The sequence below is a fragment of the Eublepharis macularius genome, chromosome 11, assembly GCF_028583425.1.
Source record: "Eublepharis macularius isolate TG4126 chromosome 11, MPM_Emac_v1.0, whole genome shotgun sequence".
NCBI classification, from domain to species: Eukaryota; Metazoa; Chordata; class Lepidosauria; order Squamata; family Eublepharidae; genus Eublepharis; species Eublepharis macularius.
This window is the reverse complement of record NC_072800.1, coordinates 10,462,601-10,478,462: the sequence shown is the minus strand read 5'-3', so window position 1 is coordinate 10,478,462 and position 15,862 is coordinate 10,462,601.

Sequence of the window (15,862 nt, the reverse complement as noted above, 5' to 3'; positions counted from 1 at the left end):
TACTTAGTCCTGAGGAATATATAGAAAGTGGAGGAGCGACCATTTAGAACATGGAATAATTTTTCTAGATCAGAGAGACAAGCACTAATGGGTTTGGACAAAAATCTGAGTATAGTAATTAAAGCTACAGACAAAGGTGGGATTGTAGGTTTGGATAGAAGTGTTTATGTAATAGAGGTAGAAAGACAATTGAATGACAACACCAGCTACTAGAGATGGGCACGGAAAGAAAAAAACCAAACCACATGATTCGTGGTTCATAGCATTCCATGGAACGTCGAACCATGAACTTCCGACCTTTTCCAAGTTGGTGGATCATTGTTCTGTGGCATTTCAACCACCCTGCACCAGCTGCTAAAGGGCTGAACCCAGCTAGGTGTCTGTGAAACTGACAGCCTCTTTTCTTGCTGCCCGGGCTGTCAGTTTCACAGACCCCTTTCTGGAACTGATGCGGGGTCTGTGAAAGTGACAGCCTCGTTTCCTGCTGCCCAGGCATTCGAGAGAATGCTCTGGAATGTTCTGAGGAGGCTCTAGAATGCTCCCAAAAGGACGTGGAATTGTCACAGAATGTTTGTGGAGCACGCAGGGAATGCTGTGGAAAGTTTTGAAATGGTTCTAAAATGCTTCAATACAGGTGTGGAATGCTCACGGAATGCTCTTGTATCATCCAGGGAACTCTCCAGAATGCTAAGTGGAGGCCCTAGAATGCTCCAATACAGGTCTAGAATGGTGACGTAACAGCGAGAGAACACATGTTCCATGGAATGTTCAGGGATGGTCAAGAATGCTCCGATACAAGACTGGAATGATCATGGAATGCTCGAGGAACACTTGAGCATTCCATGCTGAGGAATGCTCTGAAAAGGTTCTAGAATGCTCATCTTAAGGGCCTGGAATGATCATGAAATGTTCATATAACACCCCATGAATTTTCTGGAATGCTGAGTGGAGGATCTAGAACACTCCCAGAAGGGCCTGGATTGGTCACAGAATGCTCATGGAACACCCAGGGAATGTCCTTGAATGCTGAGTGGAGGCTCAATAATTCTCCAATACAGGTCAGGAATTATCACGGAATGCTCGTGGAACACCCAGGGAATGTTATGGAATGCTCAGGGGAGCCTCTTCAATGCACCCAGAAGGGTCTGGAATGGTCACTGAATGCTCGTGGAACACCAAGGGACCACATTGAAATATTCAGATGCTCTAGAACACTCCAAAAAAGGCCGAGAATGATAACAGAATGCTTGTGGAACACCCAAGGAATGCAGTGGAATGCTCTGAAAAGGTTCTAGTATGCTCTCCTAAGGGCCTGGAATGATTAACAGAATGCTTATGTAACACCCAGGGAATGTTCTGGAATGCTCAGTGGAGGCTCTAGAATGTTCCCAGAAGGCTCTGGAATGGTCATGGTGTCAGTCCCTGGCAGTTAAATCCCCAAGTTCTGCACAGTTAACACACAGGTGTTCCAGTTGAAGTAACTTTATTGGAGATCCATTCAGTACAAGGTGCTTAGACAGTGGAATTGACAGAAGTGATATAGGTGAAGCTAGCAATGTTAGTTATAGGAAATATTCCCACATTGGGGAAAGGGACCGTTAACAAAGGGGAAGGGGGGTTGGAGTGAGACATGTTTTAGAGTTGACAGTGAGAAAAATGAACTTATCTTTGATTCTCAGGAAGAATACCTCTTAAGCCAGTTTCAGCTGGCAGTCAAGGACACTGGCTCAGTGGAGCAAGAAAGAGAAAGTAAACATTTGCGAGATAACCTGCTGCCATTACAGCAATAAAGAACATTCCATACTCTCAGAGATCAGAGGCAGAGCCAATATACATTCATGGCAGATATGCAGAATGCATATATGACACACAGAATTATCGGGGAACACCAAGGGAACACTCTGAAATGCTATGGGGAGACTCTAGAACACTCTGAGAAGGGCCTGGAATGGTCACGGAACACCCAGGGGATGCTCTGGAATGATCAGAGGAGGCTCTAGAACGAGCCCAGAAGGGCCTGGAATGGTCACGGAATGCTCATGGAACACCCATGTAACGCTCTGGAATGTTCATGAGTTCTAGAATGCTCTGATACAAGTCTGGAATGTGCACAGAATGTTCGTGGAACACCAAGAAATGCTCTGGAATGTTCTGTGTAGGCTCTAGAATGCTTCCAAATGGGCTTGGAATCGTCATGGAATGCTCGTGTAACACCCAGGGAACTCTCCAGAATGCTCAGTAGAGTCTCAACAATGATCCGATACAGGTCTGCAATGATCACGGAATGCTCACTGAAGGGAATGCTATGGAATGCTCAGGGAAGCCTCTACAACTCTCCCCAAAAGGCCTAGAATAGTCACGGAATGCTTGTGAAACACGCAGGGAACACTCTGGAATGCTCAGGGGACGCTCTAGAATGCTACGATACAGGTATGGAATGGTCACAGAATTTGAGTGGAATATGCAGGGAATGCTGTGGAAAGTTCTGAAAAGGTTCTAGAATGCTCCCCTGAGGGCCTGGAATTATCACAGAATACTCATGTAACACCCAGAGAATGCTCTGGAATGCCCAGTGGAGGCTGTCATATGTTCTCAGAAGTGCCTGGAATGGCTTGTGAACACCCAGGAAATACTCTGGAATGCTCAGGGGAGGCTGAAGAATGCTCCTATACAGGTCTGGAATGATCACGGAATGCTTGTGGAACACCCGGGGAATGCTACTGAATGCTCAGGGGAGTCTATACAATGCTCCCAGAAGGGCCTGGAATGATCATGAAATGCTCTTGGATCACCCAGGGAACTTTCTGGAATGCTCAGTGGAGGCTCTAGAATGCTCCGATATGGGTCTGGAATGGTCACATAATGCTCGTGGAACACCGAGGGAACATACTGGAATGTTCAGGGATGCTCTAGAATGATGCTCCAATACAGGACTGGAATGCTCATGGAATACCCAGTGAACACTCAGGGAATGTTCTAGAATTCTCAGAAGTGGTTATAAAGCACCACCAGAACGGCCTGGAATGGTCACGGAATGCTCACGGAACACCCAGAGAATGCTATAGAATATTCAGCGGAGTCTCTAGAATACTCTGATACAGATCGGTAATAATCACAGAATGCTAAAAAAAACCACTCAGAGAACACTGTAGAATGTTCTGGGGAAGCTGTAGAATGCTCCCAGAAGGGCCTGGAATGGTCACGTAATTTTTGTGGAACACCCAGGGAATGCTGTGGAATGGACACGGAATGCTCGTGGAACACCTAAGGAACGCTCTGGAATGCTAAATGGAGGCTGTAGAATGCTCCCAGAAGGGCCTGGAATGGTCACAGAATCTTTGTGGAACACCTAGGGAACGCTATGGAATGCTCAGGGCAGGTTCCGGAAAGCTCCAAAAAGTGTCTTGAGGCTCTAGAAGACTCCCAGAAGGGCCTGGAATGGTGAAGGAATGATCGCAGAACACCCAGGGAATGCTCTGGAATGCTCAGGGGAGGGTCTAGAATGCTCCAATACAAGTCTCAAATGGTCATGGAATGCTCTTGGAAAACCCAGGGAACACTCTGGAATGCTCTGTGGAGGCTCTAGAATGCTCCCTGAAGGGCGTGGCATGATCAATGAATGCTCGTGGAACACCGATAGAATGCTCTGGGATGCTCAGTGGAGGCTCGATAATGCTCCCAGAAGTGCCTGGAATGGTCACTGACATTAGATAGGCTTTCAGCATATCTGTTATACATCATATGTATTTTGTTTCAGTGCCTCTGATTGAGTGCAAAGAGCATCAGAACTGTGTAGGCCTGCTGCTGACTGTTTATCGTCCAGGCAAGGTGTTTTGGTTACAAGTTCCTGCAGAGGCCTGGGAATGTGACCTTGGATCGACTACAGAGACTGAACTGAGCTCCTCTTCTTCCCCCTCCCTTCTTCCCAGACACCATAACTCTTAACTGCATCTTCTTCCAGCTGGAGTGGGGTGGGGAGGAGACACTGACCTATAACTAATTTAACTTTTCCAGACCTGAATCGGAGCGATCTAGAACCTCCCCTGAGCATTCCAGAGCATTCCCTGGGTGTTCCACAAGCATTCCATGACCATTCCAGACCTGTATCAGAGCGTTCTAGAGCCTCCTCAGAACATTCCAGAGCATTCCCTGCACACTCCACGAGCATTCCATGACCATTTCAGACCCTACTTGGAACATTCTAAAGTCTCTGGGTATTCTATGAGCATTCTATGACCTTCTACCCTGAGTGTTCTAACACTTGGAGCATTCTAAAGCCTTCCCTGAGCATTCCAGAGCATTCTCTGTATGTTCCACGAGCATACTGTGACCATTTCAGACCTATTTCTGAGCATTCGAGCCTCCTCAACATTCCAGAGCATTCCCTGCACATTCCACGAGCATTTCAGACCTTACTGTGAGCATTCTAAAGCTTTCCCTGAGCTTTCCAGAGCATTCTCTGGATGTTCCATGAGCATACTGTGACCATTCCAGACCTATATCTGAGTGGCAGACAGGGTGGTTGCTGCTGAGGTATAAAAGAGGGGACCTGGTTTCATCCTGCTGGAGCTGATAAAAGATCGTGTGCAACTGATTTTTATTTGCTTGTATGATTTTTTTATTCCTTTCACAGCATCAGCCTACAAAAGGGAAATATTTACAGCCATTTATGATGCACACAAACTGCAGAAGTTAGAAAACTGAATTGAAAAGCAATGTTACTGTTGTTCTTGTGTCTTTCAAAGAGTGGGTGGTGTAACTGGCTTTTTCCATACTGAAAGACTGCTGGGCAAGGTTATCCCATTAGTTTTCATGTCTGTCTCCAAACAGACAACCTTCAGATCCTGAGCCATCATCATTAATTAATTAATCAATTAGATTAGATTAGATTAGATTAGATTAGATTTTCAGTCTGCCCTCCCTGCCAAGCAGGCTCAGGGTGGGGCACAACATTTTAATTTACATAAAAACACATAAAAGCAGATAAAACATTACAATAAAATTTAAAACACCACATACAATAAAAACTTCTCCTCAGATGGCAATGGAAGAGTTACTTCATTTCAGACATGGCCCATATATCCATATCTATAGATAAATATAGGGTGGTGGACAGATCTTGTCAAGTCAAGTCAAGTATGACCAGCGGAGGCCCAGCCTAGCCTCCGCCATAGTCCTGGCGGGACATCTCTTTCTTACAGGCCCGGCGGAAGGATAACAAATCCTGCTGGGCCCTGGTTTCATCAGACAGAGAGTTCCACCAGGCTGGTGCCAGGACCGAATACTCCATGATGTGGTCTTTATCTTCATCTGTAATGTCAGGAGTCGCCAAACGCCATACTTTTATGACAGCCTAGGTGTCTCCCAGGTGGTCGGTCATTGTAGCAGAAGATGCCTCAGGAAAGTTGAACCCTAGCCAGGAGATACGAGAGAGGGCGCCTGCTCTTTCTCCTCCCTGGCTTCCCTGTTGCCCCTCATGAGGGTAGTTTAGGCAGGTAGCCATGTCGGTCTGAAGCAGAACAGCAGGATCTGAGCTTAGTAGCTCATCTTGTTGGTCTCTAAAGTGCCCCTGCCCTCACATCCTCCTGTTGCCCCTTTCTCTTGCCACCTCAAAGAATGTGCTTCATTGTTCACTGACATGTTGGGCAACACTGGTGAACATATGCAAAGGAGAAGATTTGTTAAGGCAGAGAACCCTGAAGACCAGGGTTGCGGAGTGAAGCAATGGTTAGTTTCTTGCCATGAAAGCCCCACCAAGGGTCACCATAAGTCAGCTATGACTTGAGGTCACTCTCCACCACACTTATTTATTTTACATTGCCAACACCTACTACATTTCACAGGTTAATTAACTCTTAAAATTTGCTAATGAGAGCAGGGAAGAAGCCACTCACTGCTGAAAAACCTTACAATGTTATTGCAGCCAGAATTACAGCTGCCTTTGACTGAATGCATTTGGTATGATATGAAAAGGGACTCAAAGGCTACTGAGGAATAAAGTCAAATGCATTCTAACTGCATTAAAAAAAAATTGCGGGACCTTCCACAGGTGGCTCTTAGTTCTTTCACCAGATCCAAAAAGACCTTTCAAAAAGGAAAATAATTTAGATGTGTGTGTCTGTGATGAAGCAAAAGAAGTAACCAGAGTAAAGCAATTAGAAGTGGGTCCCCCCCCCACTCATTTTCTTTTGGAGCTGAAATGGCCCCTGCTAGCCACAGCCATGTTTAAGAGTGATATCAGTGCTAAAATTTGTGTGGTTACAGCTAAGTAGAGGGATCATGAACTAAAATTTGAAAGTGACGGCAACATCAGAAACAGTCCACAGCACACAGAGAATTCTAATTCTGAATGAAAGAGAAGACTCAATATTATTAAATGTTCACATGGAGAATACATCTGTTAATTTCATTAGCCTTGGTTGCTAAGATTAGGATTCAGGGTAGCATACATCTGATTAGCTGCCTCTTGTCAGATAGGCCTCCAGCTTATCTGCCATGCCCTCGGTGTATTGTGGTTGTGAAAGTATTGTGTCTCTGAGTACATGCAGAGTAGAATCAGTATTAAGTTGCTCTGTTGCTAACTGCTTATCTTCCAGGCAAGGTGTTTTGGTTACCAATTCCTGCTGAAGCTTAGGAACCCGACCGTGGACTTAATGCAGAGACTGAGCAGCGATCCTCTCTCCCCCCTCTACCTTTCAGCATTCTGGTCAATTCCATTGTTACAGCTTCTTGAACTGATATTATTCCTAATAAAATCATCTTTAACTCATACACAAGAGTGATGCAGTGAAGTGATTGGAGAAAGTATCTGCCAAGACCTGACACCTCTGGAGATGTTAGTCAGGTTATCCTCGTCTGTTTTGAATTTTCTCAGAGCCAGCTATGGAAATGCCGCTATGCTGGACAAGAGGGACTTTGCTATAACCCAGCGAAGCAGCTCCTGGTTTATTTTGCATACCTGACAGACCATCAGAAGTGGATGGGCCATTAAAGACACCAAAGACAGGCACAGTGAGCTCTTCCCCCCTTTGTGAGGGTGGGATTGGCCACAGGGACCTTTTTGCCTCACCGTCTCTCCCTGCAGGCGGTGATACTATATTTTAGATATTGATACCCTGCCTTTCTCCCCATTGAGAACACAAAGTGTTCTCAACGCCCCTGTTCTCCTCTTTTCAGTTTTATCCTCACAACAGTCATGAGGTAAGTTAGACTGAGAGAGATTGACTGGCCCAAGGTCAACCGGTGAGCTTCCATGTCAAGGGTGGGGGTTTGAACCCAGGTCTCTCAAGTCCTAGTCCAGCATTCTAACCACCAGGGTTTTTTTCAGGGGGAAAATGGGGGAATGGAGTTGAAATGGACCTCTTGAAAATGGTCACATGGCTGGTGGCCCTGCCCCCTGATCTCCAGACAGAGGGGAGTTAAGATTGCCCTCCGCGCCGCCAAGCAGTGCCGAGGGCAATCTTAACTCCCCTCTGTCTGGAGATCAGGGGACAGGGCCACCAGCCATGTGACCATTTTCTCCGAGGGCAACCCACTGCATTCTGCCACCTCTTTTCCCAGAAAAAAAGCCCTGCTAACCACCACACCACACTGGCAAAGTCACTCTACTTAGCACATTTAAAATGGAGTCCAGGATGATGCCGTCTAACTCTGTTGTCTGTGAGCTAAACTATAAGAGATGAATTACATGATGATGCTCACATGAAGGGAATCACAATGTTAGCTGGGAAGCTGAGTTTTAAAAGACAGGTCGGAAGGCTCTGTCAATTTCCCCTCTCTACAGAGCTGCAAAGATCACTCCTCAGAGGGTTTATTTCCTCTTCACTTTGGAAAGGCTCTGTCAGTTTCACCCCCCCCTTCTAGGAGGCAATTTACAGTTTTTAACATACAATAACCACAAGGGGGCAGTGAGCAACCAGTGTGAAGGGCTGAACCAAAATCAAATGAAAACAGCAAGCTCAGCTTAAGAACAAGAGAATTAGGAATTTCTCCTATTATTTTACTGACCTTGCAATCTAAAGGCTAAATTGGATAGTAACTCCTTTGAAAATTCAGCTGCATGTTTCAGCCAGTTGGCCAAATACATTTTAAAAAATCCTTATTGTTACAACCCTTTCTTTCTCTTGGGTAGATTTTGCCTTTAATCTTTCCCTTACACCCTCTGGGTGGATTGGTGCCACTAGGAATATTATATTCCGAGATATTTTATTTAAATTTTCCCTTTAGTAACGTGCCCAAGCGTCAGGCTCCTTCATGGTTCTATGTGGCCCTGAGGATAGGAATGGGATATGTATCGGTTTCATATTATTTCTAAAACTTGATGGTTTCAAAGAGTAGTTCTCAATTCTTAAAGTTATTTCTTAAACCCGGTCACATCTCTTTTCTAAGGCTTCACACACAGTTTGCCTTCTTTCCCTGACTGAATGTCCTTTCACAAACACACAGTTCAGGTTTCCCCACAGGTTATATTTATCTCAGAAATACTTAAACATGCTCAGGCTGCACCCAGCTTGCCTCTCTTGCCCTGACTGACTCTTTTCTCCTCCACTCTCAGTCTCAAACTTTCAGGATCTAATCTGTTGTAAGGTTCCTTGGCCAGAGTTATGCCATGTTTAATCTGTAGTTGCTAGCCTTTTTCTCCCTCCAGGTCCAGGTGTTATTTTGACCGCACTTTCCATGGGAGAGAATACCTCTTATCTGTTTCTACAGCCAGAGACCTTGACGGGCCGAGCCTTCCCACAGCAAAGTTCTCATCGCTATGGAAGATGGGGGGGAGGCTGGGAGTGAAGGGTTAGATGTACCACATGTTGTGCTTTCTTTTCCCATTCTCGACAATGACTGTGTTCAGCCAAGATCCTTTCTAGGCCTTGGAATATGGATACTTGTGTCAGAGCCTAGTCTTTCAATAAACCTTTTGAAATCAAGAAATTTGTGCTTCTTGCAGAAGGGGGAGACGAACTCTAGATAACGGGGATTCCATAGTCTGACACAAACTGCCTTCACTCCACCCACCCTCTCAGTCATCAACCAATCATCTCCCTCCCTCATCCCTCTCTTTCACTGCCACTCTTTATCTATATCACACTGAGCATTTAAAGACACATATACGCATTTACTTAAAATCATTACACTTATGTTTTTGTGTACTTTAGTATATCCACAAATTGTAAAACAGTATACAAACAAAACCAGATAACTCTGGTTAACTATACAGAAATACTCTTCTAAGAAGGTTTAGTGAGATGAGGCAACTCACAGTGGAAACTTCTTGATACTGAGAGGGATAACATTAACCATCAACAATTGTGAAGCTTGGTTTAGACATAATGCAAAATCCTGGTTTGGTGCTATAAAAATGGGCCCAATGTTTACATCTTCCCTCCTTCCCAATCCTGTATGTCATCTAAATTGACCTGGGATTAATCTTTCTGCTCTGCTCTTGGCATCACAACAGCTTTTGTAAAAGAAATTGGGAGAAGTTTACTTGTTTGGACTTCTTTGGTTTTGCTCAAATGATCTCTTTTGGTTCCCCCCTTCTCCCAACGGTTCACTTGCTGACTTTTCATCTCTTTTCTCTGTTTGCCCAACAGAGTCTCTGTCAAACTGGCTCTAGAAAATTCCCACCAACCAGACGTGTCACTTTCCAAGCTGACCTATCATAGGCCAGGCAAGACCTTCCAATTCTAAACGCCTCCTTTTCAACTCACTCTGTCCCCTGAATTTTTCCTGTTCATTTGACTCTGCCATTTTGTGATTAACCAAAACTCTCACTATGTCACATATGATCTCCCTTCTTTTCAAACAGAAGACTCGTCTTTGCAAAGATCAGAGCACAGCATTCGATAAAGCAAGAAAATCCATCCATTATTTTATGTCTACTGATTTCCATTAGCTGCTTCTTGAGACTGAATCTACTTTGTCTGTAATTTGGCCGTCAGTTTCAGTTTCTAATGAAATACTTGCTTCTAAAGCATTTCCCGATTCCATTCTAATTGGTCAACTAATTCAGCTGCCTGGGAGACATCGGTGGGATCCTTGGCCATGCTTTTATTTCCCTAAAAATCTCGTAATAGATTTAGTATAAAAGCACCAAACCCTACAACTTTTTCCTTGAATCAGTCTTATCTCCCAAAACCAATGTCCTCAGCAGGTCTACTAATTTGAACCCAGACTTCACATAACATTTTTCTTGCTGGGGTTATAAACATCTCAGACTTCTCCTTTAAAAACTCAGGCTTCAACTTATACTTTCGATACACAGCATTTTTATACTTATAGTAACAACTACCACTTGTGTTATATTGTTATATATTTCATCCAGATCCCCTTTTACCAGCCTGAGAATAAATTTCTTACACTGCTCTGTCACTAGACCTCCGTTGCCGTGCTGTTCTTTCCAAAGCAGACAAAAGCCCTTGTGGGTCAGCTCCAAGAACAAAACTAACCGAATCTGCAGAAATGATCTTTGCTCGTCTGCCTTCACCACCTTCTCTGTTTGCCCAACAGACTCTAACTGACACTCTGACGCTAATCCAGCCTTAGAATGTTTAAACATCCACCAATCCGGTGTGCCACTGCCCAAACTGACCAATCACAGGCAAGTCTAGCATGGTCCATCCTCTTTCAGTTCCAACATCTCAGGCAGATTTGGGGCTTGTGTACTCAACAGATGGAGAGACTCCCTTCCCCTTTTTGCGAATCCCTTCCCTTCGCCCCCAAAATGGGGAGGTCTCCATTTGTTGCCTTCTCTGTTCAGCACTGGCCTGGCTGGCCTGCAACAGTAGGTGCTGCACATTTGGTGGGGCTCTGTCTTTTACCAGACGCTTTATCTCCCTTGGGAGGTAGATGGAACTGATACGGCACCATTGCATTTTTCTCTGGTACCAGTTTTTGCTCTCTCCTCCTGCCTGCTGTCCTTAACAGCTTAGGCCCACCTCTTGAAACGATTTCTCTTGCTGGGTTTGGGAAAACCTATGTAATGTGTGAAAGCAGTCAAGTCCTAAGCAGAAGCTTTGGACTTGACCACCTCTTCAAATGCCTCGTAATTAACCACAACACCTCCCCTCCATATATGCTCTGCGATGCCACTGCTAATTCCTCCTTTATTATACTATGTAGATGCTTCATATCATCCTTAGGCACCCTCTGCTGCCATATAAACACACCAGTGCAGCCCTCTCAAAAGCAGACAAAGGGAATCTGCGCTGGGAGGGAAATACAGCAAAGTTTCTCAGAGTTATTTTACTTTCATCTCCCTCTTCAAGCTTGTCTCTACGTGATGTTTTCTCTGTTCCTCCCATATCATCCTCTATCTCCTCTTTGGACTTTTTTTTGCATTTCAAATATCTGTTCCCCTCAGCTTTCCACTCTCTTTGGTTTCCTATTGCCTTTTCCTTGATCTTCCTCTCATTCAACTCCAGCCTAGCAGACTCTTATTGCTGAATAAAATTCTACATTTGCATTGTTCAGACAATTCTGTTTTATTCATCTTCGTAGACTGGGCTACCACTTTGGCCTACTTTGCTATGTTCCAGTACACTTAAAAATAAAACACAACTATTTGCCCCAAACTGTGGGTTCAGCCACATTTGTTCCTCAGTTTCCAAATCTTTGGACAGTCACTCGGTGATGTATGCTTGTTCTGCTCCACCACTGCCTCCAAATGTTGTAAAACAGGCTGCACAATCTCATTCTACCACAGTAGATGTAGAATTTACTCAGTTTACCTAGGGCTCAAGGTACTAAATCTACCTCATACAGAAAGAGGTTACATATGCAGCCATTGGTTATAAAAAGAAAAAACAACAATTAACTAACAGCATCTGGAAACCAGAAAATAGTAGACAATAAAGCTATCTTGTCTTCATCTGTCCAAAATTCACCCCCATGTAGGTAAAAACATAGGCAGAATACTCTTAAAGTTTCAAGATATCAGGCTCTTTTTGTGTCTTTACCTTTCTCTGCCATCTTAATGTATTCCATCCTTTCTCCAGCATTCCAAGAAACCTTCCTCCTCTCAGACCAGGTGCTCTGATCTGATCCCAAGTATCTGTTTCCCTCACCCAAAGGACAGGGATCTGTGAGGTCCTTCTCTTGTACCATAGATGCAGAGGAGTTAGCCGTGTTAGTCTGTAGTAGCAAAATCAAAAGGAGTCCAGTAGCACCTTTAAGACTAACCAACTTTATTGTAGCATAAGTTTTCGAGAATCACAGCTCTCTTCATCAGATGCACGGAGGGCAAGAAGAAACTGGTCAGATATATAGGTGGAGAGGGGAGGGAGGAGTAGATGCAAACAGTAGCTTCTGATATGGAGATCAGTTTGCTTCTGTTAAGGAAGTCAGTTACTGATAATGAGATAACCATTCATAGTCTCTATTCAATCCCAGCTTGACTGAGTCAAATTTGCATATGAATTCCAATTCAGCAGCTTCCCGTTGGATTTTGTTTTTGAAAGGTTTCTGTTGAACTACAGTGACTTTTAAGTCCTTGATGGAATGTCCTGGTAGACTGAAGTGTTCTCCCACTGGTTTCTGGATGTTGCCATTTTTAATGTCAGATTTGTGTCCATTTATTCTTTTGCGCAGAGGTTGGCTGGTTTGTCCAATGTACAGAGCAGATGGACATTGTTGGACATTGTTCTCGAAAGCTTAAGCTACAATACAGTTGGTTAGTCTTAAAGGTGCTACTGGACTCTCTTGTACCATGTGTGAAACTTCTACCAGCAAAAACCACAAAGATTTTGGTAAGCATCAACATGACAGAATTCTGGTAGCTCTCCCCTGCAAGGAGCCAGTCCATTGTTTTCACCATCCTGCTTATCTTTGCAGAGTGGAACTTGAAAGGAACATGAGTGAAGATTTCTGACAGCTTTGATAGGAAGAAAATTTAGTCTGTTCTTTGTAGGCACAACTGGATTTCCTATTTTAGGGATCCCCAGCGTGGTACCTCTGGGCACCATGGTACCTGCTAGAACTTTTCCTGGTACCTGCTGTGTTTTTAGACAGCGGTCATGGCTGAGTGGGGCTTATGTGTACCAGGACTTCTGATTGGCCATTGGAGACCTGGGCAGCTGTGCAGAGTTTTTAGAAGATGCTTTGGCAGTAGCCACCACCACAGCAGAAGGATATTACCACCTTCAGTCATGTAGTGAACCTTTGTGTATGCAAGAAAATATTTTAAAATTCTACGTTCATTTTAAAGGCATCTCATTAAACTGAGTTACTGTCTGAAATGTTGAAGATTTACTATTAGTATTAATATAGTAATATAGTAGTACTATACTATTAGTATAATATTAATACTGTCATATATGCCAGCATACCGGCCAATATTGTATTATGCATTTTGTGCTGATCATACTGTTTCCTAAGGTTGTATTCTGTATTTTGTATAACTCATCTGAGTGTGTGTAAACGTCTTACTTACAATGCACTGAGCCCGGGGGGGGGGGCTGTCTGTTATCTATTGCAAGTATTTACTTTCACTTTTGGAGCAAGTGTCCTTGGATGCCAGCTATGAGCAGCTAGCAATGTATCTTTTCTCAGAGACTGTGATGATTTCACTCTGTACTCTATCTAGCCTAAACTTATCAGTTCCCATGTAACTCTTTGGGGTTTCATGCCAGAATGTCAACGGACCCAAAGGGCGGGAAGATTCCCTATAATTAGTAGTGTCCATTTTTGAATAGTCACTGTTGCCAACTGCTACCTTTGTGTGAACAACCTGAACTGAACGGATCTCTAATAAAGTTGCTTCAACTGGAACACCTGCGTGTTAACTGTGGAGGACTTGAAGGGGCCTAACTGCCAGGAACTGACAAGTACACTATTACAACCCATGACCTGACATTTTGTGGCTGGTTTTGCCTCTTGTGGCTGTGTCCACCACCTTGTGTTAGAACTCACAACCTAATGATTGGGGATTGCTGTTCTAGAGTCACCAAGCGTACGTGCTGTGGAGGGAAAACCACAGTCTGCTTTGGCAGTCATCGTCACCATATAGTTTGAAGAGATGTTACATCACTCCCCACCACCACCACCACTATCCTGAGCTCCCAGAGAGAGAGTGTGTGTGAAAGAGAATGTCCCTTCAGTTGCGATTCTCCTCGACTGATTAATATATTGAGTGTTGTTTTTTTAAAGACTACATTTCCCAGGGATCCTTGCAGGATCTGACATGGGCCTGTGCACCTCGTCTGGTTCCACTCTGAGTCTAGAAACACCTTCCACTTGTTTTAACCTATTGCAGAAGCCAACCAATCTTTTCCTTTCTCAGTGTTTCCACTTAATTTAAACTGACTTGGGGGAAGGGGGACTTGGTACGTATTGTTTTTTAATGCTGACAAATGACCAGTTTTCGTTGTGAAGACATGTAAATGAATTATCATCTACTTGGTTGACACAGACTCCACCCTTGAAGAAATTATTAGCCTTCTTACATGTGAAAAATTACATTATTTAAGTTCCCAATGTGCAAAGAAACCACAGGAAGGTAATGATTTGCTTTTTGTTTATTTTATTGCAGGCATGAATACAGGAACAGGTAAACAGTTCAGCCACAGAAAGCCTCTCTCAAGGCACGGTTCACTGACAAAGGCCATCGCATGCTGTCTTCTGTCCCAGGTGGCTGCGCTCAGGTGGGGCCATGTTCATGGATGTTACCTGGCTGTGCAGCAGCATCCCCCAATGATGTCACCCTGTCATTCTAGGACTCCGTCACATATCACTCATTTTACAAAAACGCTGCGTTTGGAGCTGATCTTGCATGCAAAACAACAGATCAGTCTCAGTATATTTATTGCAAACTCCTTGAGCTTCAGGACATTAAAAAAAAATTGAAACTGCAATATTCCACTGTATAATTACAAACTTTAGTTTTCTGTTAACCGGAGAGGATAGCCAGACATGTATGAAAATGAGCTCTCCAAAACCAACTAAATTAAAATATATTTGGCTGAAGCTTTTACCATAGTGTTCCAATGGTCTTTATTGGTCAAATATGTCAGAAGGAGCAATTCCTGTAAAAAAAATTTAGGCGAAAACGTAATGTCAGAATAATGATTCTGGCTTGGATCCCACAGAGCATTTCCATGTACAGAAAAATTTCCATCCAAGGAGCCTGACTTTCTTGCCTCTTGACTTTCTTGGCCTGGAGAACAGAGATAAAGTTATGCTCCAGGGATAGAAATCCTTCTGTCTGCAGGAACACGCCCCTGGATCCATATCCTTCCTGACAGCAATTCAGAATTTTGCACAGTATTTGTTCCTTTCAGAACTTCGAATACCAGACGTGTTTAAAAAACCTACTCTTTTATCTACCAGTAAAAATTGTAGTTGAGAAACCTTATTAAACTTTTTACTTTGTTACTACTGTTGAAACCTTTTAAACAAAACAAGGTTACCCAGTGATAAATCCACAGGGAGCCAGCACAATTTTGCTTCAGCTCCTATTTGATTTATTATTTGGGATGTATTTACAAAAAATCCCCCACCCGTCCCAACCCCGTATTGCAGCAATGTTGATTTCACTGTCTGGGGAGAGCCCGTCTTAATTCCACGATCATCCCAGAACCCTTATCCCTGCAAACACTCATCAGCCGCACTCAAGGGTTCATCATGGAAATACAATGCTGTGATTTGCACAACGATGCAAGCATTGCCTTGAGCCACGGAGTTACTGCAAACAGTTATGACTAATGGAACGTGCGAGAAAAGCAGGAGAGAAAGAAATCCGTCTATGATATGCGTCTGATTAAAATCAAATAGAAGGGCACAGTATTACGACTCCCACTGTACAGATCTGTGGATGCTGCCAAACATGCTCCAAACCAAGCTATGACAAGTCCCATTGTAAAGAGGGAAA